General features: G+C 38.8%; 1 protein-coding gene across 1 annotated transcript in view; it reads right to left on the reverse strand.

The window, feature by feature from the left end:
- Positions 1–26,256, reverse strand: part of AKAP6 (A-kinase anchoring protein 6) — a 292,740-nt gene extending 266,484 nt beyond the window's left edge. Inside the window, exon 1 of the mRNA XM_039705045.1 lies at positions 26,201–26,256. The gene's annotated coding sequence lies outside the window, so the exon portion shown is untranslated. The remainder of the gene's footprint in view (positions 1–26,200) is intronic.
- Between the last annotated feature and the right edge of the window lie 329 nt (positions 26,257–26,585).

Here is a 26,585-nt window from a genome sequence, read left to right on the forward strand (position 1 = left end):
TAGCAAGAATATTTGACTTCTCAGATATTTTGTGAAATTTTTTTTCAGAAGTCTATATTTTACAGGGTGCTCTTTGAAATCACTAATCGAATCAGTAGCAGAACACAGACTACCAAAATATTTGCCTCTTCAACTCTTGTAACCTGAAGATGTATACAGACACAGAAAAGATGGCAAAGGGAACAAAGATTATGTGTTTCCCTATCTGAAGGCAGTTTTTTGGTGCAATAAGATTTAAATGTGTTCATTAATATTGCCAAGAGCTAATTTTAACATCCATAAAGAAGCATAATTTAATGAACTATCCCCAAATAAGCTAGACTCTCCCATAACATTTGGTTGCTCTGGAACACAGACAGAAGGTTATATACTCATTGTAAAGTACATTAGAGAAAAATTATTGTAAAATGTAAAGAGAAATCCATAGGTCCCATATCCTAGGGCAATTTATGACAGTAAGCTTTCAATCTTTCAAAAAATTATTTTCAAGCTCTATTTTTGTAAGATACAAAAATAACAGAGCATTATCTAGAGGCCATTTCAGAAACACTGAAAGAGAAGAGGGAGTTATTCCAGGAATCCTCCTGTAAATGTTATATCAGAATTTTGAAAGAGATATCCCAGAAGTATCTTTGGGTACATTGCTGATGTTATTTCCTGGCTAATTAAGGATCTATGCTCTCTCCCAGAGGGATGAGTGACATGGTATGTTTAACCAGGTCTTGCCAGGAAAATGAAAATTCATGCCCGTTTCAAACATCATCTTCTCTTCCTGGAAGTATGCTTAGTCATCATCCAAATTGGCACAAAAACAACAGATAGGCACAGGAGTATGAACACTGAGTCTGCAGAAGGTTCTGGTGTAATGTGGGTTTCTACTCCATCTATTTTTTCCGTAGCTACTCATCTCTGAAAATAGCAACACTGGTTCCTCTCTGTTTTTTTACCCTTCTTTTATAAAGAAACAAAAATGTAAATTTTAAAAAAAAAAGGAAAGAAAGAAAAGAAAGAAAAGAAAATCCATAAAAGCAGGGGTGCTTGAGTAATCATACTGCAAGGCAAGAACAGACATGCACATTACTCCTGCAGAAGACTCGACTGTGAAAGATGAGAACTGAATTCTTCCTTCACACTGGGTAATAGCCCTCCAAGATTTTGCAGCCCGTGGCTGCAGAGGATGGATCAATCATAGAAATTATAGTTGGAAAGAACTTCTCAAGGGGTTTGGTCCAACTCATGGCCAGGATAATGTTGGGCTGTTGCCAGCACCAGATCAGGTCAGAGTTTTGCTGCCAAGTCTTGAAACCATCCAAGGATGAAGCTCTCCCAGACTGCGTAACCTGCTCCAGTGCTACTCCACCCTCCCAGTGAAGAAGCCAGTTTGTTTGGGGTTTGTTTTGTCTACATGGGAGTAGTAAGTAGAGAAATGACACAACAAAATTTTAAAAACCCACACTACATATGCTGCATATCCTGATGGTAGTGTCATTGTCTGTCTCTGACTTGATGTGAATGAGGAAACAGCAGTGCAACAATGAGGAACTGACGGAACAGTGAGAAGCAGTGTGGTAGCTAGCTAATAGTGGGGGGAAGGAGTAGAACTTCCCTTCTGCCTTTCTTGCAAAGTTGCCCCTATTAAAACAGAAGAGAATCATCCTCTTTGTTCCACAGTTACATAGCCCCCTTTTATTCTTGAAAGCAGCCTGCCTCAACAAGATAGGATTAAAACAGTAGATGACATAGAAAGCAGCCCAGTTTTGGACCCTCTGAGTTCAAATGGGCCATGCAGAATTTTGACTAAAATGTCTCAAGAAACTGAACTCAGATTTAGGCTACAGCGGTTTAGCAGCAGTGGTCTAGGGTGAAATTAAGAGTTGTCACAGGCTGAGGACGTGGGCCATGCAGAGTTTTGACTAAAATGTCTCAAGAAACTGAACTCAGATTTAAGCTACAGTGGTTTAGCAGCAGTGGTCTAGGGTGAAATAAGAGTTGTCACAGGCTGAGGACCAGAAGAAGGCAAGGTTTAACAGCATAAACCTTTTGACGTATTTGAGTGCGATGGGGAAATGTGTATGTCTAAATTCACTATTATTTGAAATATTTGTTCACGGCTTTTGTTTTCTTTTCTGGATTTGTAACCAGATGACGTATTTGAGTGCGATGGGGAAATGTGTATGTCTAAATTCACTATTATTTCAAATATTTGTTCGCTGCTTTTGTTTTCTTTTCTGGATTTTAACCAGTCTGACAATCAAGTTACCCTAGATACTGCTGCCCAAGCCTTGGCCACAGGAATGTCAGCATGATTCACGGTGCCTCCTGCCCTCCGAGTGTTTCCTGGTTCAGAGAGACCAAGCAGCCACATTCTGACAGTTTCAATGGGAGGTGTCAGCCTGTTTCCAGTGCTTTCAAAAGACATTCCATCATTTCATGAATCATATCATTGTGTGGAACCTCTGAGATAATAAGGCTCTGAACATCATCTCACAACACCATTTGGCTCAAAGACAGGGAAGCATATGTGCATTCTTTTCTACACAGATTTTGCATGGGGAGTTGGGAAAATCCTGCTGGCTGTAAGACTTTTCTTAGCTTCATTTGCAAAAGGCTGGATGCTACTAACAGGAGACAAGATGGAACTGGTTGGCCACAGATTGCACATCTCAGCAGAGTTTAGCTCTGCTTTAAGCTTCTGCACAGAAGAGTGAAAGCGAGTCACCATGGGATGTGATACCTGCTGGAGCTTACTAAGGGCATTAGATTGAAATAGTTGCAAAAAACCCATCTCAGTTCAATTGATTTTTTTTTCCTCTTGTTGAATTTTTTAATTTTTTTTTCCTCATGTTAGCAAATTGAATGAACCTGTGGGACCACCTGAGTGCAGGTTTTAGCCTACACAGGATGGCTCACCTACAGCTTACCATAGTGCAACAGAACATGACAGTCATTGAGATGAAATTGATCTGCAACAAAAAATCTTCAGTTGTCAAACCCTACACTGCAGGCTGACTTGACTATTTAGAATTCTAAATGGTGCTGAATATTCTTTATACCTGAGCTTCTCTTTGGGAAAAGAAGTTAAAACCTATCAGAGGTCCTGCCAAAATTGTGACCCATAGTTCAACTACCACTTTATCTGACTCTTCAGAACGGCATTTCTGAGTTGCACTACGAAACAGCTTTTATAAATGTAAGTATATGTAATACAGACATACATATATACACACACACATTTATTCTTTATACCTGAGCTTCTCTTTGGGAAAAGAAGTTAAAACCTATCAGAGGTCCTGCCAAAATTGTGACCCATAGTTCAACTACCACTTTATCTGACTCTTCAGAACGTAGTGAGTTGCACAACGAAACAGCCTTGATAAATGTAAGTATATGTAATACAGACATACATATATACACACACACATTATATGTGTATATATTTGTCTCAAAAGGTTTTATTCAGTAACTACTACTTCATTTAATTCAGTCACTGCCCTCCAGACTCAATCACATTCTGGTATTTGACCTCTTCACATATGGGGAAAACAACAAGCCCCAAACCCACAGTATGTTCTCTCAAGGAAGAATTTCTTGCCCTCTGAAATAAAAAATAAAAGGGTGAAGGTGATTGAGGAGTGAAAACATTTTTTTTTACCTTGCCTAGATTGTTCTGCATAAGGTGTATATTAAAATTCTCAGAGTTTCCAGATCATATGTCATATGAGAGCAATAAATTACTTTAGTTGGCTCAAGCATGAATTTCAAATTAATGGAATCCTTTATTTGTAGGTTTACATTTAAAATAGAATTTATTTTTCACATTAAAAGGGCATGTGTTATAATTAATTCTTTAAATTAAAAGATAGCAATGTAAAACTTTTTAGCAGGAGGAGTAAACGGAAAATAATTAATAACTCATCTTTTCTGAATTTGCTAAGTATTTTTTAAGTATTTGGCTGAGCTGCGCACAGTACTAAATTAAGACTCAACTTTGCCGACTCAGAAGATGCCTAGAGCATATTTTCTTCAGTGATAACCTGTCTTTATTTACACAGACAAAACAAAATTTCTCTTCTGGTGACACAGGCACTGAGAAAGAGGTTGCTACCTCTGTTGAAGCAGTTTCCTTCTTAGGAAAATTATCTTTGCTTGAGGCACTTGGGCAGGGACTACACAGAATTTTCACTATAGATCCAAGGAGTTAAAAACAGGTTATTTTTTTCTTTCTTAAGCACAGATAACTACTTCAATATCATTGTCTACACAGAGCTAACCTGAGTCTCAGCATTTGGATTTATGTTTCAAAGGAAGAAACACTCGAGGAGCTGACAGAAGTTCCTACAGGCCAGACAGCCATAGCATAAAGCCAGTCCCTCTGGGGAAGTGGGGATTCCCTTCTCCAGCTTTTATGTCTGCCTCCCTCACACAGCCCCCTCCAAATCTCTTTCCAATCAAACTTTCCAGGGCTCAGCTAACAGAGAAAGAGCTCCAGCTTCTTACCTCAGAAGTAATCCTCCACAGCACAATGGAATAATTATGATTAATTAACAGACACAGTACTTAAGGCTATTTCATGTTGTAATACTCATTCTCAGCAACAAAAAAAGTCCAGGTGATTTCTGCTGACTGAGAGCCAAGATTGCTAGCACTACACTGAAAGCTACTTAGAGCACAACAAATCTGCCTCCTCTCTTCTATAAAAAGCAGAATGAGGTGACACAGAGATCCTACCACTACCCATATTGTGCTTTTCTGTGCTGTACTGCTTTGGCCTACATTGAGTCAAAAATACAGTAAGACACAGCTTGGTAACCAACTATATTTCTATTCTCTGATATGCTTATGTTCACAACCTGCATTTAAATACTATGATAAAATTCAAGAAAAAGCTAGGGACTGTGTTCTTTGCTACATCTGGCAGTGTAAAGTAAGAAGAAAGCCAAGTGAACTAAGAACTGCCAAACTGAAAATGTGTTTCCCAAAAGCATTCTACAAAATGTTGGTCACTTGCTACAGATCCTGGAGGAAATTACAGTAGATTTCTGCTATCCAGAGCAAGGATGAGTCAGGACATCGGCCCAGTGTACTGGGAAAGACATCTTTGTAGGCTGGAATTATGCAGCTAATCAAAACCAACATACAGATATTTCTACCACCAAGATCTATAGTCTAGCATTTGTTCTTACTGGGGGAAAACAAACAAATAAAAAAAATACAGCTCATGTATTAGTTTTTCTCTGCAGAGCTGTAGAAGAAAAGAAAGGCAAACCAGTAAAATATAAATTTCTATTGTCTTCTATGAAAAATGCAATGCTGCTGTTGAGAAATATAATTAAATAACGAAAATAAAATACAGCTCATGTATTAGTTTTTCTCTGCAGAGCTGTAGAAGAAAAGAAAGGCAAACCAGTAAAATATAAATTTCTATTGTCTTCTATGAAAAATGCAATGCTGCTGTTGAGAAATATAATTAAATAATGAAAATAGAAAGAATAATAAAATAATTGAGAAACTGTAATAATTGGTAATCTAGATAAACATATAAATGCGATTAAATTGATTTTTTTTGTTTTAATCCATAGAAGTACTCATATGGAAGACTATGAATGTTTACAGAATTTGATTGGAAGAAATCTGAAATTTTTTTGGAGTTTTGATGCACACTGTCTTCATGAACTTGGGAGGTTTCAGAGGCATAGATATTCCTGTGCAGATGATGAATCCTACTCATGCCAATAGCCCCTTCTTTTCACATAAGTATTCACAATTATCTCTCTGCAGCACCAATCATCCATTCCATATGACGCAGAACACTCAGTAATGAGCTCATGGCACTTTTCCCTTTGTGTATCTCTACTGCCCCACCACTTGATCAGACCAGAATATCCCTGGGTGACCTTTCACAGAGCCATCATAGGAGGGCTTTGGTTGGAAGAGACCTTAAAGATGCTCTTGTTCCACCCCCCCAGCATGGGCAGGGACACCACCCAGCAGACCAGGTCACCCAGGGCCCCACCCAGCCTGACCCTGAGCACTGCCAGGGACGGGGCAGCCACAGCTGCCCTGGGCAACCTGCTCCAGTGTCTCATCACCCTCTGGGTAGTACATAGGTGTAGAGGACCCAGCACAAAAGGAACTCAGATTTGGGTTACATTCATCATTCTAATAGTAGCTGACAAAAATCTTCTGTTTGAATAGTTCACCTCTGTAAATAGTCTAAAATCAGAGAGTTTTTTTATCTAGTTTAAAGCATTCACGTGATCATTGATCACACAAAATGGAAGTAGAGTGAACAAAATTAATATTCTCCATTTTTTTGAGCATTCTAATAGTAGCTGACAAAAATCTTCTGTTTGAATAGTTCACCTCTGTAAATACTCTAAAATCAGAGGGGTTTTTTTATCTAGTTTAAAGCATTCACATGATCATTGATCACACAAAATGGAAGCAGAGTGAACAAAATTAATATTCTCCATTTCTTTGAAGTCCTAAAACATGGAAGAGGCAAAGCTGGATTTTCTGTCCTTTACACAGCAGAGAAGGAAGAGAAGGAAATTTGACAGTCAATCAAGAAGTCACACTTCATGACTGACTGTCAAATGCCAGGAATCTGTAAAGATTTTACCTCCTGGTTCATTGAAGATCTGTAATGCACACAGCTGCAACAGTTTGAACTTTCTACATCCACTCTATAGCACAGAGATTTCTTTATATATGCAGTAGAGGGTTAAATAAAGGCACTTAACAAATTCTGACATGTCTGGCTGAAACAAATCGTGCTTCCAGGTAAGATTCATATTTTAATAACTTGGCTACCCTTGACAAAAAGTTCTGCATTTGGCAACAGCATACTTTCAGTGTCTATATCCAGGCTGGATGCTGGGGGCTCAGCCAGGAATTAGAAGACCAAAATTATTAACATCTGATGCTCTCTAACATTCACCATAGCCACTGAATAGAGGCTGGTGCATCTCTAAGGCTAATTACATGTGCTATGACTGAATTAAAGAACAGCCGTGGCAACCCTTGTAAAATAAGCTATGAAGTTGCACTCCTATGAACCTATACTACTCAAAATGGGTGAGCTGGGGAGGCCAGAAGGGGTGGTGTTATGAAGGTATGCGCAGGAAACACAGAAAACTAAGAACAGAAAACATGTGGCAATAGTTTGGTACAGTTGCAAGCAGTCTAGGTTTTAACAGGGTGGGGTGATCTCAGGACTTTTTTTTCTTTTTAATTAATTTAAAACACTTTTGGAGAGAACGATGATTTCTGTTCTGCTACAGTAGCTCCTAGACACATTTATGAAAAATGTGGATTTAAAATTTCATGTCGTCTTTTCCATTTCATCTCAACAGTTTCTGCTACAGTAGCTCCTAGACACATTTATGAAAAATGTGGATTTAAAAATTCATGTCTTCTTTTCCATTTCATCTCAATGAAATGGAAAAGTGATTCTTCCCCACAAGGTGGCAGAAAGACCACACAATTGACCAATAATGGTTAGAACCAACCTCTGCCTTGTCATAGAATTCCCACATTAAAAGTCCTACCACCCAAACAAAATAAATCCTTAAAGAATTAATTATGTGTTAAATGAAACAGTGCAACATATCCATCTGATATAACAAAGGTTTGAGGAACAAGATCACAAACAGAAGAGATTAAACTGCTTAGTCATCATGACCTACTCAAACATTATTATGCAAATGGAGGCTTTTGCACAAATGCCAGCTAGCGATACCTTGGCCATCTGAATGGAAATGGATATGAAAGCAATTTGGATAAGGAAGAGGATTATATTTTAATACAACTGAAACCAGTCTGTAGGGCAATAACCTCCTGTTAGATGAGTTTTCAAATAATAAAGATTTATTAAAAGAAACTCAAGATCAGGCTTATAAAACATAACTTTCAAGATGCTTAATGAGGGCCCATGGCATGTGGAGAGTGCCCCAGCCTCAGATCAGCTGTGCCTCTGGCCATGGAATGGGGCAGCAGTTGGCTCTGGAGCACTGGGCTCTCCTGAGCAGGGTCACCAGGAGAGGTGGGACCAGGCTGGGCTGGTTGCCGGAGCAGCTGGCCATGAGGAGAGCCTTCTAGCAGGCCTCGAGACCCAGGATGCAGGGCAGGAGCCCAGCACGAGCGGCTGGGATGGTGGCAGCAGGCTCTGCAGCCGGGAGCAGCCCAGGAGCTCCGTTCCACGCGTGCCAGCTGGGGAGCCCTCGTGTGCCCCAGCGGGGATGGATGAGCCAGGGGCTGAGCCTGAAGCCCTGCTGCTGCCTGGCCAGGGCCCTGCTGTGTGCCACAGGCCCCCTCCTTTCTAAAAAGGTATGAGGGACTTCTCTAAACTACTGAGTACCTCTGTGTTGCTCTCCTGGATTCACCTAAGCTGGCTGATCACAGTGATGCACACAGGAAGCAACTCTTGCCCCACACTGTATTTTTCAACCTCTCCCCTTAGAGTATCTCTCTTGATATCCACCTGATATCATTTCTTTTTTTTACAGCAGACAAAAAGACATGCTACATGCACATTAGAATCCTTCTGTACCTCTGTACCAGATCCTCCAGTTTTTCCAACACCTCCAATCAATAAATTGCAATTTTCCCCTTGACGATCAGCATTAGGAATAATCCCCACAAGCTCTGGAAAGGGCTCCATCCCTGGCATACCATATGAGTAAGTGGCCTTTTAAGAGGCTTAAAAAACAACAATTTAGGAAATATCTCTCAGTAGAACTGACTGTTGTAGCTATTTCAGAATAAAATAAGAAGCAAAAGATAACCTGAAGTCAGGACAAAAGCCAGTTAAAGTGAACAGAAGCATTAAAGCCAAGCATACAGCAGCAATGGCAGTAAACAGTCATGTGCCAAAAAGGCTAGACATGATCGTGTCTTGATAACAAACATCCTCTTGAACTTGTGAAAATGCCCATGTTTTAGTAGAAAAAAAATTCCAAAGTCTGTTCAAGCCAGAAAATCAAATTAAGAAAGCATTTAAAAATCAGCTTAAAGTGATTAGAATTTTTGTGAAGTGTAGAAAAAGGGATTTTTAAATCATTTTTGCTTGTCAGGAAGAAAGCACATCATTTGACTGAGAATGTTGCCCACACACAAACAGAAGAGCTACGGGAAGCCAGGCTGTGCTATGCAGCAGCTTCCATGTCCACCACAGTGCCACAGAGACTGCAGCCTCAGCTGTGTCACCCCCCTCCCTCCTGCTCCAGGCCTAGAGGTCAGGAAAATAGGTTTGCAAGAATTTAGTTGGCCATTTTTCTGTTTTTCCTTCCCTTCTACAATGAGGTGAGCTAGACCAAAGTTAGAAAAATTAATTCACTGAAATACATTAACATTTTTGGGGTGCCACAAGCAAATTTTGTTGTACCTTTTACTGAATTTTGGGTTTTCAGTTTAAAGCAGCCAGATTCTCCAAGGTAATTTAGTGGAGTTTAAGAATAGCTTCTGTTTATACCAGTGGGACTGTGCCTCCACAGAGACATTGCCCTAAATCTAAGAGAAGCCAGTGAATGTAACAAGATTCTCCTCATAAAGAAAAAAACACATTTCAAGTGCTTCTATTTCATGTATGAAAAAGATTAAAATGATGACAATCTTATTCATGACTGGAGCTGGAACAAAGATTATCTTACAGCTGAAATTCAGGAGACAGGGATTTGTCACCACAATGGTTCACAGATCCCCACACAGCCTCAGGTGAGCTGCATCCCTGCTCTCACCTGAGGAGTAATGGAGGCAGTATGTCACATTTTCTTTAACTGGGCCTCTCTGATCTACTTAAATTGTCTTCTTTTTAGGACAGGAACAGATGCTGATGTTTTGCTTTTACTTAACAGAAGACTAATAAGGTAAACCTCAATAAAATGTCCTGCACTACATTAAAATTCTTGTATAAAACTATTTATGGCACCGCAGAGAAAAGACGATGGCAGGTCCTGCACTGGTTGTTGACTGAGGGGGCTTCTTGTCTTGCCTTGATCTCTGGGAAAGTTTGCATCTGAGCCACAAAGGAAGTGTATCAGAGTAGGCCAAATGTACCTTTTCCATGAAGATGCCATCTCCAGCATAAACTGGATTGGTATTTTCAGGTCGAGCCAAGCAGGGTGAGTTCTGATCTCCCCAGAACATACTGCAAATTCTCCCCTTGATAAGCACCCCCATATTCTACCAGGTGCATGATTATTCTGCCTGGCAGCCTTTAGGCTTTCACACTGCCAGAACATGGGACATGCAAAAATTAAGGAAATGAAGCAGCACACTGGCTTTTCTGTCTTTTTGCTGAGATCCTGCAGTCTTCCTAAACTGCCTAGTTTCAGTGCTAAGTACTCGAGTTGCTCATTAAGAACAATCTGCTCCTCACCCAGAAGAACGAGCCAGAAGAAACCCTGCAAAAGGTTTCCAGTTTTCAACAAGGGCGGGGTTGGCTATATAAATGAAAATCTACTTTGCAAAGCTATTTGTTGTAGTTAATGGATATCAGGGTATGACCAAATGTGCTTAGGTAAAATAAAGATAAGTTACTGGAGCACTACACACAAGGAAGGCACTGTGTTGCCAAGTTAAAACAACACTGGTCTCATACAGCCATAACTGCTTTGCCCACTCCATGCAAAACTGAGAGTGAGCAAAAGGTTTCATGCACTTTGTGTCTCTAGCCCAGCAGCAATGATTTAGTATCACGCCTAGATAAATAGCATGAAGTCTTAAAAACATGCAGTCAAGAACCTTTCTAGCAGCTGCTTGTTTTCATGGCATGTTCACAGATGATTTATCCCAGATTAACGTCTTTAATTAACTAAATGTGGCATAAAGAGCACAGTTATGTCTTTCTTATTGCAGGAAACCTTATCTGAAGTGCAACCAGGTTTACAATTCTTTAAAAGAAAGTTAGAACCATATCATAAAATGTAACAAATTTATCGATCGTCTAAAAATATGAAAGCATTTATAACACTGCATATTCATTTGCTGGGAATATTAAATGAAAAAGGAGGAATTTAACACAACCAAGAATTTAACAGATTCTATAAAAATCACACAAGAAGAAAATTTGCTCAATGTCAAGTCCTTAGTCAGTTAAGCTTTAATTGCACTGTAGTTTAAGATGGAAATGACTTACAGAGCTCATCAAATTTATGTGACTGCAAGGGCTGTCAGAGAAGATGTACCAGATAGTAAGCTGAGCATATATTTGTTCTTAATAAAAAGGCCAAGCAAAAATCTATCTTCTTCCTACATCCATCAGCCGAGGCGAGAACACATAACTGGTTTAGAAGATAAGCCAATAACTAATTCAGTCATGTGGAAAGAGCTGCCATGAAATCCCTCCCACCACCCACAACATTTTTCCACCCACATTGTTTGTGCTGCTGCACAATCCCCACCTAAACTTTTAGAAACTGAAATTCATCTCTTGGCAATCCTAATGCTTTGTTATTTCAACCCACGATTCTTTGCTTCATTGGTGGCATAATATGGTAATGACTGCAATCTCTACAAGCCTAATTCAAGACCTTTGGATGGCCACAGCAGCAGTCACTTGAAAGGGAATCTATCCTTATTAGAGGAGAGAGGATTTTCAATCAATAACTGTCAGCTGTACATTTTCTTAAACATGCTGTCAATGGGATTTCTCTCCTTCCTTATATCAGCCAAATGCTTTTCATACTCACAAATGTGAGAGCCATTTATCACTCCATGCATCTGTTTGGATTTTAGTTTCTTCAGTGAGAATGGCAACAAGAAGGCCAACGTTGACTGTGATTTCTGTGTTGTCTGTATACACATCTAGCAGAAACTGTATTGAGACCATAAACTCATTTCCCATTCTGTAGGTCACTGAGCAGCTGCTGGTAATGATTTTTGCTCACTAATGACCTAGGTTATATTTGAATCAGTGCCCTAGAGGTGAAAAACTCTGTATTCCATTACTGATTCCCTGAGTCATAAAATCCCTTGATAATTTTTTCCTAGCTGGCTTTTGCAGTATTGTTATTTATTATCTTATAAAAATTCCATGTTCATCAAGTGTCAGGAAAATGCAAAATAAAAACTGTACATATAAGAGATTAAGTATTTGCATTAAATGACCCTCAAAATGGGGCAATACAATGGAATCAACATCATATAACAGTCAAATGGGTCGGAAGTAAGAGGCTTGTGACCCACTGAAAGGAAATACTCTGTCAGGAGAATAGAATTGTATAACCAAATATATGAGTAATACATTATTTCTGGTATAGTAAAAAAAAGCTATAGTAGATGAATTATAACCTTGGCTTTTAACTCCATTCTTAGGTAATACTCCAACATATATCACTTGAATATTTAAGTTAACGTGGCCACTTCCTTGTGGGTCCCTTCCAACTCAGCATATCCCCGTGATTCTGTGATACTACTTCTAGTAACGTATTATACACATCATTTGCCACATTATGACCTCCCATGTGTTGCATACACAATTCTCCTGATGCCATTGTGGGATTAATGAAGAGAAACACCCAAGCTCTTAGGAGAAAAAAAATTACTGTGAATCTTAAAAACCACAGATTTGTGTAGGAAATGCAGCAAGCTGTTAAAGAGACAGAGATAAGTGCTTTAGTGTCTCGGTGTACCAGTGCTCTTTACATATTAGACTCTTCCTACCTGCTGTGCTTAACTTCAAAATTCACCCCTGCCACAGAGAACAAAAAAAAAAAAGTCTGTTTGCGTTTTCATGGCTGCACCACATGGCTTTCACTTTCATCAAAACACAGCAAAAGTGTCACAGGGGAATCATTCCCTTGGCTGCCTTAGCGCTGCTGATCTTTGACCTCGCAGGGAAATGGATTCCAGGCACACTTCTGCCTGACAAGTGAACCATGTAAAATCTTGATGAGGTGTGTGCTTTGTTTTGTTTGATTAAAAAGTCCTAAAAATCGAGGGAAAGCTTTGTCTAACAAAAAAAATAATTAAAAAAAAAGCCCACTTTCTTTTTCCATGCTTTCCTTTTGTAAATTTACTGACCTAGAACAGTAAAGGCTGCCGTCTACATAGGTAAAAAGCACATTAGTACCTGAAAGTGGCATTTTAGAAAGACACAAAGGGCAGCAGCTACGCGTGCAGACCTTGTGGCAAAAGGGGAAAGCTTAGAGCCATGACGTCATAAATCTCAGCAACTCCTGCAATGCACCGAGCACGCACACCCAGCATAATGATTCTGCTCCCTGGAGGAAAAAGCTTAGGAGCAGGAGGAAAGAAAAGATTATTTTTAGCTAAGGGAACCCTTTGTCTTACAGCATTAAAAATCCTTGAGTTGGCTTCTCACAATAGCAGCCTTGTGCTGTGCTCTAGTTTTAACTCATGGAGTGCTACCAAATGTAACAATTACAGAGTAATGTGCCACCTTCTAAACTTCCTATTTGCTTTTACTTTATGCCCTTTTGTCTCTGATTAAAATTTTGTATATATAAGAGTTTCATATTTTAGCCAGAAAATTTAAAGCTCTTGTTCTTATTTATTACCAAGTTACATATTTTCATAAGTAAAACAGACCTAAGCAATAGGAGCAAAAGCAACATTTATTAGAGTGGCAAGTTTAAAGTGTAATACCTAAAATTAAACTGAAGGTGCATTCCCATTTGAACACTTTATCTTGTGAGACACAGATCTCCCTTTTCCTCTAATGCCAAAGAAATTTGATTCTACATCCATTAATAATCCCAGATGTCAGCCACAGACAACATTTTCATCAATCATTGCATTAAAGCACTGACCAAAAGATACACCTATAAAAGAAGAAAACACACTTTCCACTACCTTAATGTCTTTAATGTGTTTTCAAGACTTTAAGCCATTTTGCTGAAGGCTACTTTTAGTAACATGAAGAGACAACTGCATATACATCTCAGCTGCAAAAAATTTGATTTTGTTTAGCAAAGAAAAAATAAATCTTATAACCTATTTTAGCTGCATCTTAGATACTCCCAAGTACCATGCTACATTTTGTGGTATACCTGGCTGTTTGCTAGAGCTAATTTGGACCAACTTTGACCTGACCTGCAGTACATGTGGAAGAGCTGTGACTGCCTACTTTGCTCCATGGGGCAGAGGTGGCCTGGCATAGCGCTATTAAATGGTATAACGGGGGTATGTCTACATCTCACAAATCAAACCTGAGGTGAGCTACCCACACATCCTCTGAAAACATTAATTCAAGTACCAGCAACAAGACAGACAGTGCAGCATTAGTCTAATAAGCAGGGATAATTAGTCTGTATAGAAGCTTGTACTAATGAATTTCAATGAAAATGAGCTAAATCTAATTACCTAACATTTTTTCTGGTTAAGAGCACATAGACAAAGTGTTACTATGAATTTTCTGGTCCACAGTAACTGTCCACACATTTAACCTTGCAGAGCAACTCATACCATGCTCATTCCACAGCCATACCCCTAGAACAGGCCTCCTGACTGCTTGTTTGAAAAGTTATGCTGAAGGGAGAAGAAGGAAGATGTAACACTACAGGTGATCCTTTACATTGGAACACAGCTGGAGAACAAAAAAACCCCACATGCAACTACCATCACATCACAACTGTTCTCCACTACTGACTTCTGCTTAGGGCAACCTTTTAAAAATATTGGTATGGGGTAAGGAAAACAGCAATCATCTTAACTCTGGCAGGGAAAGAGGAGAGAAGTATTATGCACCCTTCCTTTATCAAAAATCCCACACCACTGGGCAACTCCTGAAAATCACGTCTTCAGTGAGTGAGAAACACAAGTCATGACAGATTCATCATTTACCTGCCACACAAAAATTACAGCACTGCAGGACTTGACCCTTTGACAGCAGCAAGTCTGCTCCATAAAATTCAGGCTCTGTCCCCATTTCTACAGGTATTGTTGTTCCAGATAAACAAATCAAACTGTTCACAGCTGGTGATTTTTTTAAGACTATTAGAACTTGGCTCATTGCTTCAAATGGAGAAGAAATTGAAATAACGCATAATCATTCAAAGACTTCCCTTTCAGAAAATATCTTGAGAACATGCAGGGCTGCCATTTTTATATGGAAATTTGTTCACTGGTGTTTCAGGAAGCAAGAAGATCCTTCTATACACTATGTCTATCCTCTCCATCACTAAACAACCTGTATATAAGGATTCTTAACCTTATTAATAATTGCTAGTTATCACAGTAATTAGGAGTTTGAAGTGCTATAAATAGTTGCCAAATATGTCCTAATTTCCTAGCACATACAGTAGATAAGGCATAGTGCTTATTGATATCTGATGCTATAGATGTGCTAAATTTACTGGCATCTACAGAAATCATAAGCAAATAAATACATTACAGAAAAAATGTCCTAACTCAAATGTTACAGTCTGATCCTTCACAGGAAAAGCATATGAAATCTGTTAATAACTTGAACTTTAGCTGTGTCTTAATAAGATACAGACTTGATTCTTTTAGTAAGCGAGGCAGCAAATTCAAATGTTTCTAAAAATAAATATTACAATCCATTATGACCAAACTCTTTCTTGGCATTAAGTTCAAAAAACAGTACTAATGAAGCATGATAATCCTTGATGGTACAGGATGTTTAAGCATCTAATATTAGCAGGCAAAGACTAATCAACAGTTGTAAAGAAAGTCACAATAAGGTGGTCTGAGAGTGATGAATCAAGCAACACTCGCTTGAAAACAAATCCTACCTTGATTGTCAATACTCAGGCATTAATTAATTACTAAATACATGTAGACAGGTTCTAGATTGGAATTAGTTACTGGGAAGAAAGTACTATCAAACAACATTTTTCCAAAAACAAAAATTTCTTCATTGTTCTGTTATGTCAAAATTTTAGTTTCTGACAAGGAAACTGCAATGATGAATAATATGGATTAATAGAAGGCTCAAGAATTACTGGATCTAGGCCTTTTTTGAATATAAAAATGTGTATAATTCCTGGGGGAAAATTTGCATTAAAACACTTATTTTGAAGAGTCTTTGGCCCTTTGATTAGCACAGCTCATGGAAGACCTGAGATCCTTGGGAAAGGATCTTTAGTTACGAAGAGTAATCTACTCAGATAGATGGCGTGTTCAGTGAAAGGACCATGCTTAACTGTACTAAATAAATAAGTGTTGTCAGGGTAAAAAAAGAATCCTTGTACTAACAAAAAGAACCTGAAAGGTTAAAAGAAAGTGACACATTTTTGAGAATCACAAAATAGGTTACCCTCTGTAAAGAAGACACACAGTGGTGAATGCAGCAGAACCATTTTGATGTTCTCCAGAAGAGTAGGAATAGATAAAAGCGTTTGATAGCATTCTTTATAAATGGCATGCTAAGGTAAAAAAGAGAGAGGAAAGAGAGACTGCAGTATGGGTCCAGAGGTGAATAGATAGTACTGAAATTCATTCACAGAAATAATCACCAACCATTACCTCATAATTGACAAATATTATTTTAAAACCCTGGGTGAGACAGTGGTTTTTATAGACTTTATAACCAAATAATCACTTTCTTTCAATAAGAGCAAAGACAAGACAAACTGATTATGTATTGGACAAATTTCATTTTATTCAAAACCCTAAATGTAAGTATAGAAATGCATGCCTACAATTTTATATATAATTATATAATTCAATAAATACTAATGCTTGACATTATCTGTTTCTATAGGGCCCACATGGGACATACTTAGCTGAACCTATTGGACAAGGAATTTTATGGACTTGAAAATAAAGGTGACACTTGGAATTTCTTTGCATCAGATCGGCATGTTTCCCATAAACTGTATATGAGTCAAGGAAAGAAAAATCTTTAATGGGATTAACATACCAGAGCTACATAAACAGCAACAATTGCTAGGCTGAAAGAGAGGCCTGGGAAAAATGAAAGCCAAGTTGTCAGTCTCCCATGTCTTGTCTGTACAGCTCCGAGAGTAAAATTGATGGGATCCTGGCCAGTACTTAATCTGAAGGCAAGCATTCATTTGTAGGGACCTTCAACTTGAGGTGGTTTTTTTTGGAAAGTACATCCCAGCGAGATTTTCCAAGGGCTGGATTTTCCTTCTGTGTCCTGCTCTACTTCTGCTTTAGGTCCTAAATTCAGTTTGTTATTTAGCCACCCTGCAACGCTGTCTTTCTGTATATGTGTTCATAATAAGACTTACCTTTATCATACAAGGAGGTTTTTTTTTTATGAACATCTGTCAGTTCATTAAACAACATTTGTAATTCATTAGATGTTATTATAAGCTACACTAGGAGCCCTTTTCTTTGGCTGATACAACTGTGTTTCTCTATAGCTTTTTCTCTTTAAAAAGAAAAAAGGAGACCTCTGCTCATCTTTTCCTGATTTTCTTTCAGACAGCTGAAGGCTGTCTAACACACATGTGCTATGGACAGTCTGCTTTAAAGGAAGCTGAAGTTCTGATCAAAGAGGACATCATTTCATAGTCTGAAGTGAATAATCCTATGTTTAAATTTTGAGAACTCTGGTCATGAACACCCAATTCAGCACTGGATCTAGGAAAGCAGACAAATAAACAAGGACTATTTAAATCCTATTTACTGATTTGGCAGGAAAAATGAAGGGTGTCCACCTGGCACCCAATATGGATTTGCAATTATTGGAGTTGATTCTCAGATGACTTCCAGTGCATGACAAACGATGACTTCCCTAATTGCTGTAGGGGAGAAGGAAAATCTCTTCTCATGCTAGCAAAATTGCATTTTTTTATGGATTTCTAAGGATTTCACAAACATTCTCCTAGGCCACTGACAAACAGGTAAGGAGAGTGAATAATCTCTGTGATACCAGATGTTAAATTACTTTCATCATTAAAAAACCCTGTTATCCCTTCCTTTATGACACATCCTTTCCTCTCTGACTTTTCATTATCCTAACCACATAAATGTTAAAGTGACCAGCTGGCATTAACGAGCATTTTAATTGACCATGTAAAACTACTACAAGTTTTTAAATATAAACCAATGCTGTATTCTGTATTGAAAAGATATTTGGCTATTGCATCTCTTTGAACAAATTTAATATAGAAGGAAAAAAAAATTAAAAAACAGAGGAAATGGTGCCTTGATATGAAGAGAAATTTAGGGTAAGAGCACTGTAGCTCTGAAAACCACGCAAAGGAGATCACACAGTCATACCCTACAGAAGAGAAGAGAATACTCTTTTTTTACTGGGGGTGAGTAGTAGCATTCCCTTAACTTCTGCTCTTTTTTCAGTTGCTAGTGCTCTGAAGTAATATTTGTACTCACAGCTGCTAGAAAAGTAGTACTGATATTTCAGATGTCTGCTGAGAGCTTGTGATATAACAAGTTGTAAAACACACTAAGGGAACACAGGAAATATTAATCCCCATGTTTCAGGATAACCACTTCCAGGGCTCAAGAAGGTCAAGATGACATTTCCTGCACAGTATATAATTGCTCCCCAATTAGTACAAAGATTTCCACCTAAAAAGCCCTAGTAAAGCCAGAATAGACAAAGCAGTCATAAGATACTCTGTTGCAATAAAAATATTTTAATTTTTCATTTTGAAAATTGGAACCATCAGACTTCTATGAAATTTGGTTTTAGTTCTCTTTTTAAATTAAGTGAAAAGGATTTTTTAAAAGTATTTTTACTATGACTGGTTGATTTTGGTAAGAATCTGAAGCAGCCTTTTCTGGTAAAGGAAAAATTAATACAAATATTTAAAATATTTTCCGAACAAAAAGTTTAAGAAGGCAGGCAAATATTGTTGCTGACTCAAGAGTAAGCTGACAAAAACATCATGGGGGGGAAAAAAAATTTGCTAGAAAAGAAAACTGGAACAAGAGTGTCAGAGATAATTCTGAAAAGACAAATTTACAAATTGTTGCCAATTTCCACTAAGGAAAAGATGAAATTAAATAATCATAGTTGACAAAAAATAACCCCAAGCAAACCATGGTGTCAAAAAGATGTAAAAAAAAATGCAAAAAAGATGTAAAGCTCTTCATCATTATTATTATTATTAAGGAAAAGATAAAAAAGAAATAAATGAGCACCTGCATATTCAAGAGAAAAGAACAGGATATTTCAGTTTGTTTTCTATATTTCCTTGAAATATTAGGTGTCTCATTTAAACACCATGGGCCCGTGTGAAAGCTCTGTGTAACAGTAACTGTCAAACAAGGTGAGGCTCAGAGACTCCATCTATTAGCATTGCTAAACTTGGGAAACTCAGCTGCAACATCCTGTGCTGAAATGCAGAACTCTCATCTGCATTCTGATGTAATGAACAGACACGGCATGGAGGGTGTTCAGAATAAGAATTCAGAGGAGGGCGAGACTCTCTTAAAGCTGTGTTTTCCAGAGAACTGGTTACAAAAGGCTGGCAAATCATGGAAGGTATGAGAGCTTTCAAGAAGAAAAGTTCTTTTATGGATTGATCACAGCAGTTTCTTCTGGCAAACATTAAGGCTCATGTGCTTTGTGCATTTTTCAGTGTTAAACTGTCTCAGATATTTCAATAGCAACATCAGATGCAGTTGAATTGATCACCACAAATCAGATTTGTGATCAGGAAAGTCAGTCACCCACATGAGCCACTCATTCTGCCAGTACCATCTTTTTCAGTACCATGGCAGCAGATGCTGTGAGCTACATTCTCCCATTATTCTCCCCGAGTAACTTTTCTGCAAAAAGTCTTGTTGACTTCAATGCATAAGTGAATTTTTTTCTCACTGGCAGGAGATCTGATTGCAGTCTTAATCATAGGCTTTTCCCTAGCTTCTATCCCCTATCATTACCCATCAACCCATGATCTTTTTCTGAGAGCACTTGCTATTGTTGGAAATAGTAGTCAATACTTCTATTTGGAAGAGGTGCTTGTGAGCACCTGTGCTGCACTGCAGAACAGATACCATCAGATAGGAAGGAAAGAAATGTGGTGGAAAATGAGCAGTTTCTCTAATAGTTGTTTCCTTTTGGAAAAAAAACCTCTTCACGGCCTTGTTCTGGCTGTGCAACCTATCTTGCCAATAAAGCATCAATAGGATATTAGATTGTTTTGAGCTAATTAAATTTTTTCAAGGAAAGAGAAATGTCAAAGCATTTAGCCAACGCATGTTTTTCTAAAATACGGTGCCAAGTGCGTGTGTGTATATATCTATATATATATATATGAAAAAAAAAAGGAGGATTCACCATGTTCCTGTATTCCTCTGAAACTTGCTTAATTCATCTTCTGGTATTCAATATTTTGAATGTGAGATTCTAAGATTCATGACTTTGTATTTCAATTGTAAATGGATGAAATATGTTAACAAAAAAAACAGGAGCGCACCACTTGAATTTGTCATAATGAAAGTTTTATAGCTGAAGAAAAAGGTAGGTGAAAAATGAGGTCAAGTTCACTTCTGAACTAAATGCTCCCACATCACCCCACACACTAGCAGCAAAGCAGATAACCTATCTGCAAAGCTACAGCTCAGTTACATGAAAGTTTGTCTCCTCTTGCTATAAAAGGCAAATTGAAGGAAAATTATAGTTAGACAGCAAGTGAGTTTTGAAGGCTAGCATGAAAATGAAGAAACAACTCACAAGCAAGACTCTTCTTTTTCTTTAAAACATTTGAAACATTTTTTCCCACCTAAATTTCAGTTGTCTGCTGAAGCATTCTCATACTGCAAATCAAAAAACAACATTAAGTAGACTCTGGTTCAGGATTCAACTGCTGACAAAGAAAATGGTAAGTAAAATGTACAGTCTGATTTAAACAATCTGCTCAGGAACCCAAGCCCGACTGCAGGCCATGATTTTGCAAACAAAAATATTTTTCATGGGCAGGGATTACAGTTCATAGAACAGGTGGGGTGAAAACTATATTTCCTTCTTGGATTTTGCGCTCCCTCCTGTTACCATCCATAGCCCAGAAAAATGGATCCACTGAGTGCCAAGAGCTTTGCCCAGTGGGATGAGTCCATGGGTGGCTAGTCTGCTCCAAAGGGGCTGGGCTGTGTAAGCCTTCCAAGATTTGAGTCTTTGTGAGCGGCTTGCTCTTCTACACCCTCTCCAGCCACACAGCTGAGCTGAAGGGGAGACAGAAAAGCAAAACTCCAGGAAGGAGCCTGAGAGAAGCTGCAATTAAAATAGGCCTGGCCAAATGCCAGCCCTGAATGCCTCCAGATACAATGGGTCCTAAACCTAAATTAGGCCAACTGCCAGGCTTGGGGACGCATGCACAGCCATAATCTCCCAAGAGCAGACAGACAGCAAAGTTCAATTAAGTGTTCTCAGTTCACCAGTCAGTCAGAGAAATCCTTAGGCATGGCAACACTTGCCAAACATTTTTCACGTACAACATGAATAAAAAAAATAAATTAAAAATGTATTCAATTCCTATCACTTTGGATAAAAAGAGGGAGAAAATTTGAAATCTGGGAAGAGAAATACTAAAACGCACATATGGGCAGAGCTAGGAAAGAGGATTTTAAAGCTATTTTTTGACAAGGCCACATGCCTACACATGAATGACACTGATTTACCTTTCATTAACATGCACAATTGCAAAAATGTTGGTGAAGAGGGAACAAATTAAATAAGAAAGCCACATGGCAATCTAGTTTGGCTACAATTTATGTTTGTTGCATTCTCAGCTTGTGCAAGACAGACTTGCAGTAATCCCCTCTTTGACACTAGCACCATGATCCAACTTATTCTCTTCATTAGGCTCAGTTATTGGCCATCTGTCTGTGCAAAAAAAAATACTCTGAATATCATTTCTTCCTCACAATGTGGAAACAATAATGAAATACATTACAGGAAAAGCAAGCTGGAATTAGGATACTTCCCAGCTCAAACGAGAGAGAGCTGGAACCCATACTAAGGCTGCTGGACTCCAAGTCCTGCCACAGTCACATACCAGGAGCCAACTGCAGGGACTGCCAGTGAGGAAAAAAAGCATTAAATCACAGCCAGTACTACTTTGGGTCTGGAGTCGGATGAAAAGGGAGTTTTAGTTATTAACAATGCCACTGTAAAGAAAACAAACCCTGCAAACATGCACACTTTGAAGCCCAGAGCAGCTCAGGGAAAGCAGGCCTGAGGGTGAGGTCAGTCCTTGCAGCCTTGTGCAGCACTGGGCTCTGCTCTCCTTCACATTAAACACAGCCAAGATGCTGTCTCCAGTTCTGAGTATCAGGATTTACCTGATTATCTTTAGGATTTATCTTCTATCCATCCTCTCCTCCTTTCCAGAGCACAAAAAAAAACCAAAAAACACAGCAGGGATGGGTTGAGAGAGATGGTTATGGCTGCCTGGAGCCTGCTGTGTGGCTGGAGCCAGGGGCACGCAGAGGCAGGGCTGCTGGGGCAGGGGACAGTCCTGCAGGGTACTTGTGAGGTGGCTCTGCAGCCCAAGAAGGGAGAAGAAGCACAGCAGGGCAGCGAGGCAGCAACACCATTGGTCTGGGCCAGAAGGACAAAGCAAGGAGCTGAGAGCAGACACACACCCAGCCTCTCACTGCTCAGCCATGGGCCAGCAGGGCTGCACAGGGTGGTCAGCAGCCAGGACACAGCACAGAGTGTCAGCCTCGTCACCAGGAGACACAGGATATTCTTTCTGTAGGCAAAAAACTAGGGAACATTTTGATAAACTTCATTCCCCTACAAATTCTGAAGACAGGAACATAATACTTTGAACACAGGTCCCAGTAGTTAAGCTGAAAAATCTGACCTAACTAGCCAAGATGTGCAGCAATGAAATTAGGTATACCCTATTACATACCTTTGTCAGTCTGAATCACTAATTGTATTCTTGCCTCTCTTTTGTAGACAGTGTTTATGCAGATATCCTCATAAATAAACCAGAGGATATTGAACCTCATCATCTAATAGATGAAAAGTTAATTCTTATCTTACTGATCACCAACATGTCTAGGAAGTCAGAGATACCAAAAGAAAGAATATACAATGATTTCTGTGTACCTTTTCTCCAAAAGATATAACCACAATGTAGTCACTGTTGGTTTTTTTGGGTTTTTCTTATGATTGACAGAATTGAAGAAAGTCTCCCAAAGGAGTATATAAATAATTTAAATAGCACATACAGTGGCTGCCAGTGCCCAGCCAAATTCACCTTGGCTGTAATTCTGCTTGGTGCTCACATTCCATTGCCAAAGCAGATAAACCAAATGTGTAATAGAGAATTAAGAAAGATTAAAAAATACCAGTAACCCTCTCTAGTAACAGTTATAATCTGTCTTGATATAGATTTAAAATCTAAGTTGCATTTTCAGAAAGGTTATAAGGAAATTATGTGTTGAACTGCTCTGGGATCTTGGGATAGAAAACACTACATATATTCTAAATCTTTGTTAACTACCACAACTTGCATGCCATTACTTTGAACACAACCAATCCAAAGTTAGTGTAAAAGGTGCTGTAGCAGTGTTTTAAATCAGGGCATCAAGCCAGAGAATATTAAAGTATATAACCTGCCTTCCTGTCTCCAGAGGTTTTAATACAATGAAGGCTTGAACTCCTGTTAGCCTTGTTACATGAATTATGATGTACTAACTGTCCATCTGAGCACAACCAGTCCATTGTAAACCTAAGGAAAAGGGATACTACCCGCCAGTGAAAACTAAGCATTGTTTGCTCCGATTTTTTTTTCTTGCAAACAAAAATTTAGTTAAAATTTTCATTTCAATACTACAAAAAGATTTAAGACTTTTGTTTGAGGAAATATTCTAGAGGATTAAATGCGCGCACAAATTAATTTGGAAGTTGAAATAAATTTCATTACTTTAAGAAAATCTACAGCAGTGCAAGGAAAAATCTGTGATCTCTATTTTTGTATTTGAATATCTTAACAGCTACAATTTGAAATAAACCTGTGCTGAGGGAGAGGAGAATATATATAGTTTTGCCTATCAAAGTTAAAGCACAAAGCATCATAATGATGTTCAAAATCTTTGTCAGAGGTAAAAATGTTCTCTAAGAGGAAAACCAAAAGAGAAAATGGAAAATTACCCTTGTTTAAATTCCTAATATGGGATTTTACCTTTTAAGTCTGTTAGAGCTCCTTCCTAATCCACAGCTATAGAGGCATTTGAAACAGCAGCTCTCAAGAGCTAAATGTTTGTGGCTTATTCCACATATAGAATCATTTACTTAACAACCACATTGCTTGTGATATTAAGAAATAATTGTATGGTTTCTCAGTGCTATCTTAGGTGTCACAAAACTTTCCTTTCCCACATAAAAATACTGTAGCTCATCCTGCACTGCTGTGGCTTTAGGAAGTCAGATTTAAGCATTTTTACTGAACTGGAATTAACTGCACCACAGCAATTACCACAGCAGTCCTTAGCCATGTTACCTGTGGAAGGAGCTGCCTTGCACAAAGTTCCAAACACATCTGACTCTGAACTAGCCACTGCTAATGGTGATGTTTCCCAAAGCTCCTTGGGGAGAGCAGTGCTCTCCCCACTCTGGTGCATCCACATCACCCTGTGAACCCCACTGAAATCATCTTGCTGATCCTGTGGCAAGATCTTCCCTGGGTCTCAATTGTTGTATTATCATTTGTGTCATGTGTACTGCCTCAGTAGGTGTTCTGTCTGCCCTCCATGCTCCAGCTCCTCAAGTTTGTCCCCGTGTGTTTAAAATTCAAAAAAGGATCATGAGTGACGTTCACTTTCTAAAAGCGTGGGGACACAAAACATGGGCCTGGTATGTGCATATGGCAAAAGCTTATAGTTTTTAACATTAAAAATTTATGTACAAAACACTATAAAAAGCTAAATCTCGAATGGATAAAAATCACCAGGAATGACAGTGTGGATTTTAACCCAGCAAACTCCTCAAAACTGGCTCCTCTTGAAAACCTTATAAAACAAATACTAGATGAAACAGAAGTGATTTTACAGAATTCATAGAACCTGCTCTACAAGTATAAAGAACATGTTCTTTTTATCTGCATGTGTAAGTAATTAAAATTCAAAGCATTAACGTGAATAGTAAGAATAACAAAGACTTTAATGAGTCCCTGTGGAACACAGGCCAAGCTAGTTTGTTTGGCTGAAGTCTTTCATAAATATAACTGCAGTGGAATTGTGCACACAAGAACAATAAAGCAGAGTAACTGCCTGAAAAAGAAAACCAAGTAAAGGTGAACAAAGAAAAAAAGCATGAATAAATCTAACTCCAGTGTAGCAAATATAAATGAGAATTAGAGACAACTCTATCAGGATGCACTGATGAAGACAGCTGAACAAGCATTGCTGTCTCTCAGCCACTGCCTTTATCTCCCGCTTCATCCTTGTCCCATATCACAAAATAAAGACAAAAGCAATAAAAGCGACTTTTGAAAAAATAACAAATGCATACTACAGCATCATACTGAAATGTATACAAAGACAAACCACTTCCACCAGATGACAACTGAACAGCCTAAAGTGGACTCTGCAGTCCACTTCTGATGCTGTAAATGGACCTGAGCTGGCTTGTTAGACAAGAGTGTGCAACAAAGCATGCTGTCCTTCCCCAGAGGAACATCTTTTAACAACCTCATAAGTCTTGAGCACCAGTTTTCCAAATATGCTCCAAGGACACCAAAGCAACCAGTCACTCCAATCCCTGTTTTAACTGAAGGATTTGACTAACCATCCAGAACATTTTACCTTGGGACACATGACAAGGTTACATCTTGCTAACTCCATTACACGGATTTTCAAACTGTTTGTGAAAAACTCTCAGAGGGCCATATTACAGTACAGCGTTAAAGCACACAGAAATGAGAGAGAGCGCTCTCATGCAAAATGTTACATTTTAACATAAAACATAGCCCCTGAATCATAACCAACACAGACAGAATAGAGCAGAAAGCCTGGAGAAGACAGAGTGGAAGTTGTTCCACCTTCCCTGCTTATTTTCAGAGGCCTGAGAATACCCTTCATTAATCTGGCTGGATCTACAGCTGGCTTTCACAGCATCTAGCTTTCAGCACTTAAAGTCTAGTAAAACATGTAGCTTTTAACTGGGACTTAGACTTCTCTTATGAGGCAATGAAAGTCATGATAGGTAAAAAGTGGATGTACAAAAATGTCGCAGCACATATCTCACTTCAGCCGCAGAGACTACACAGAGTATCATCATACAATTTCAGAAAGCTCCAACCCATACAGAGTAACACCATACCTCATCAGAGGGCTTCAGGCATCTGCCCATGCAGAGTAACATCACCTCACTTCAGAAGGTTGCAAGTATCCGCCCTTCTTATCCTTCAGCCCAGACTTTTATACCCCTCCTGTTCACACATTGCACCTGTGTGCCCTCTGCTCCCTTTGGTGGTTGGTCAGTGCCCCTGGGTACTCCAGGGCTCCTTACCTTCAATGCTGCTCACCTGCTGCTCACAGCTGTAGCCCATCAAGCTCAGCCCAGCCCCACTCCCAATTACCATTAATTGTGTACCTACACAAAAAAAAACAGTCCTGGAAAAAAAAAATGGACTGAACTGAGGTGTACAAATCGTGGTCTTGAGCCTGCTTCTGAAATTCAGTGTCTCCAACAGCCACTGCTCACA

This window comes from Passer montanus, unplaced genomic scaffold, assembly GCF_014805655.1.
Source record: "Passer montanus isolate IOZ18808 unplaced genomic scaffold, ASM1480565v1 scaffold18, whole genome shotgun sequence".
Taxonomy (NCBI): Eukaryota; Metazoa; Chordata; class Aves; order Passeriformes; family Passeridae; genus Passer; species Passer montanus.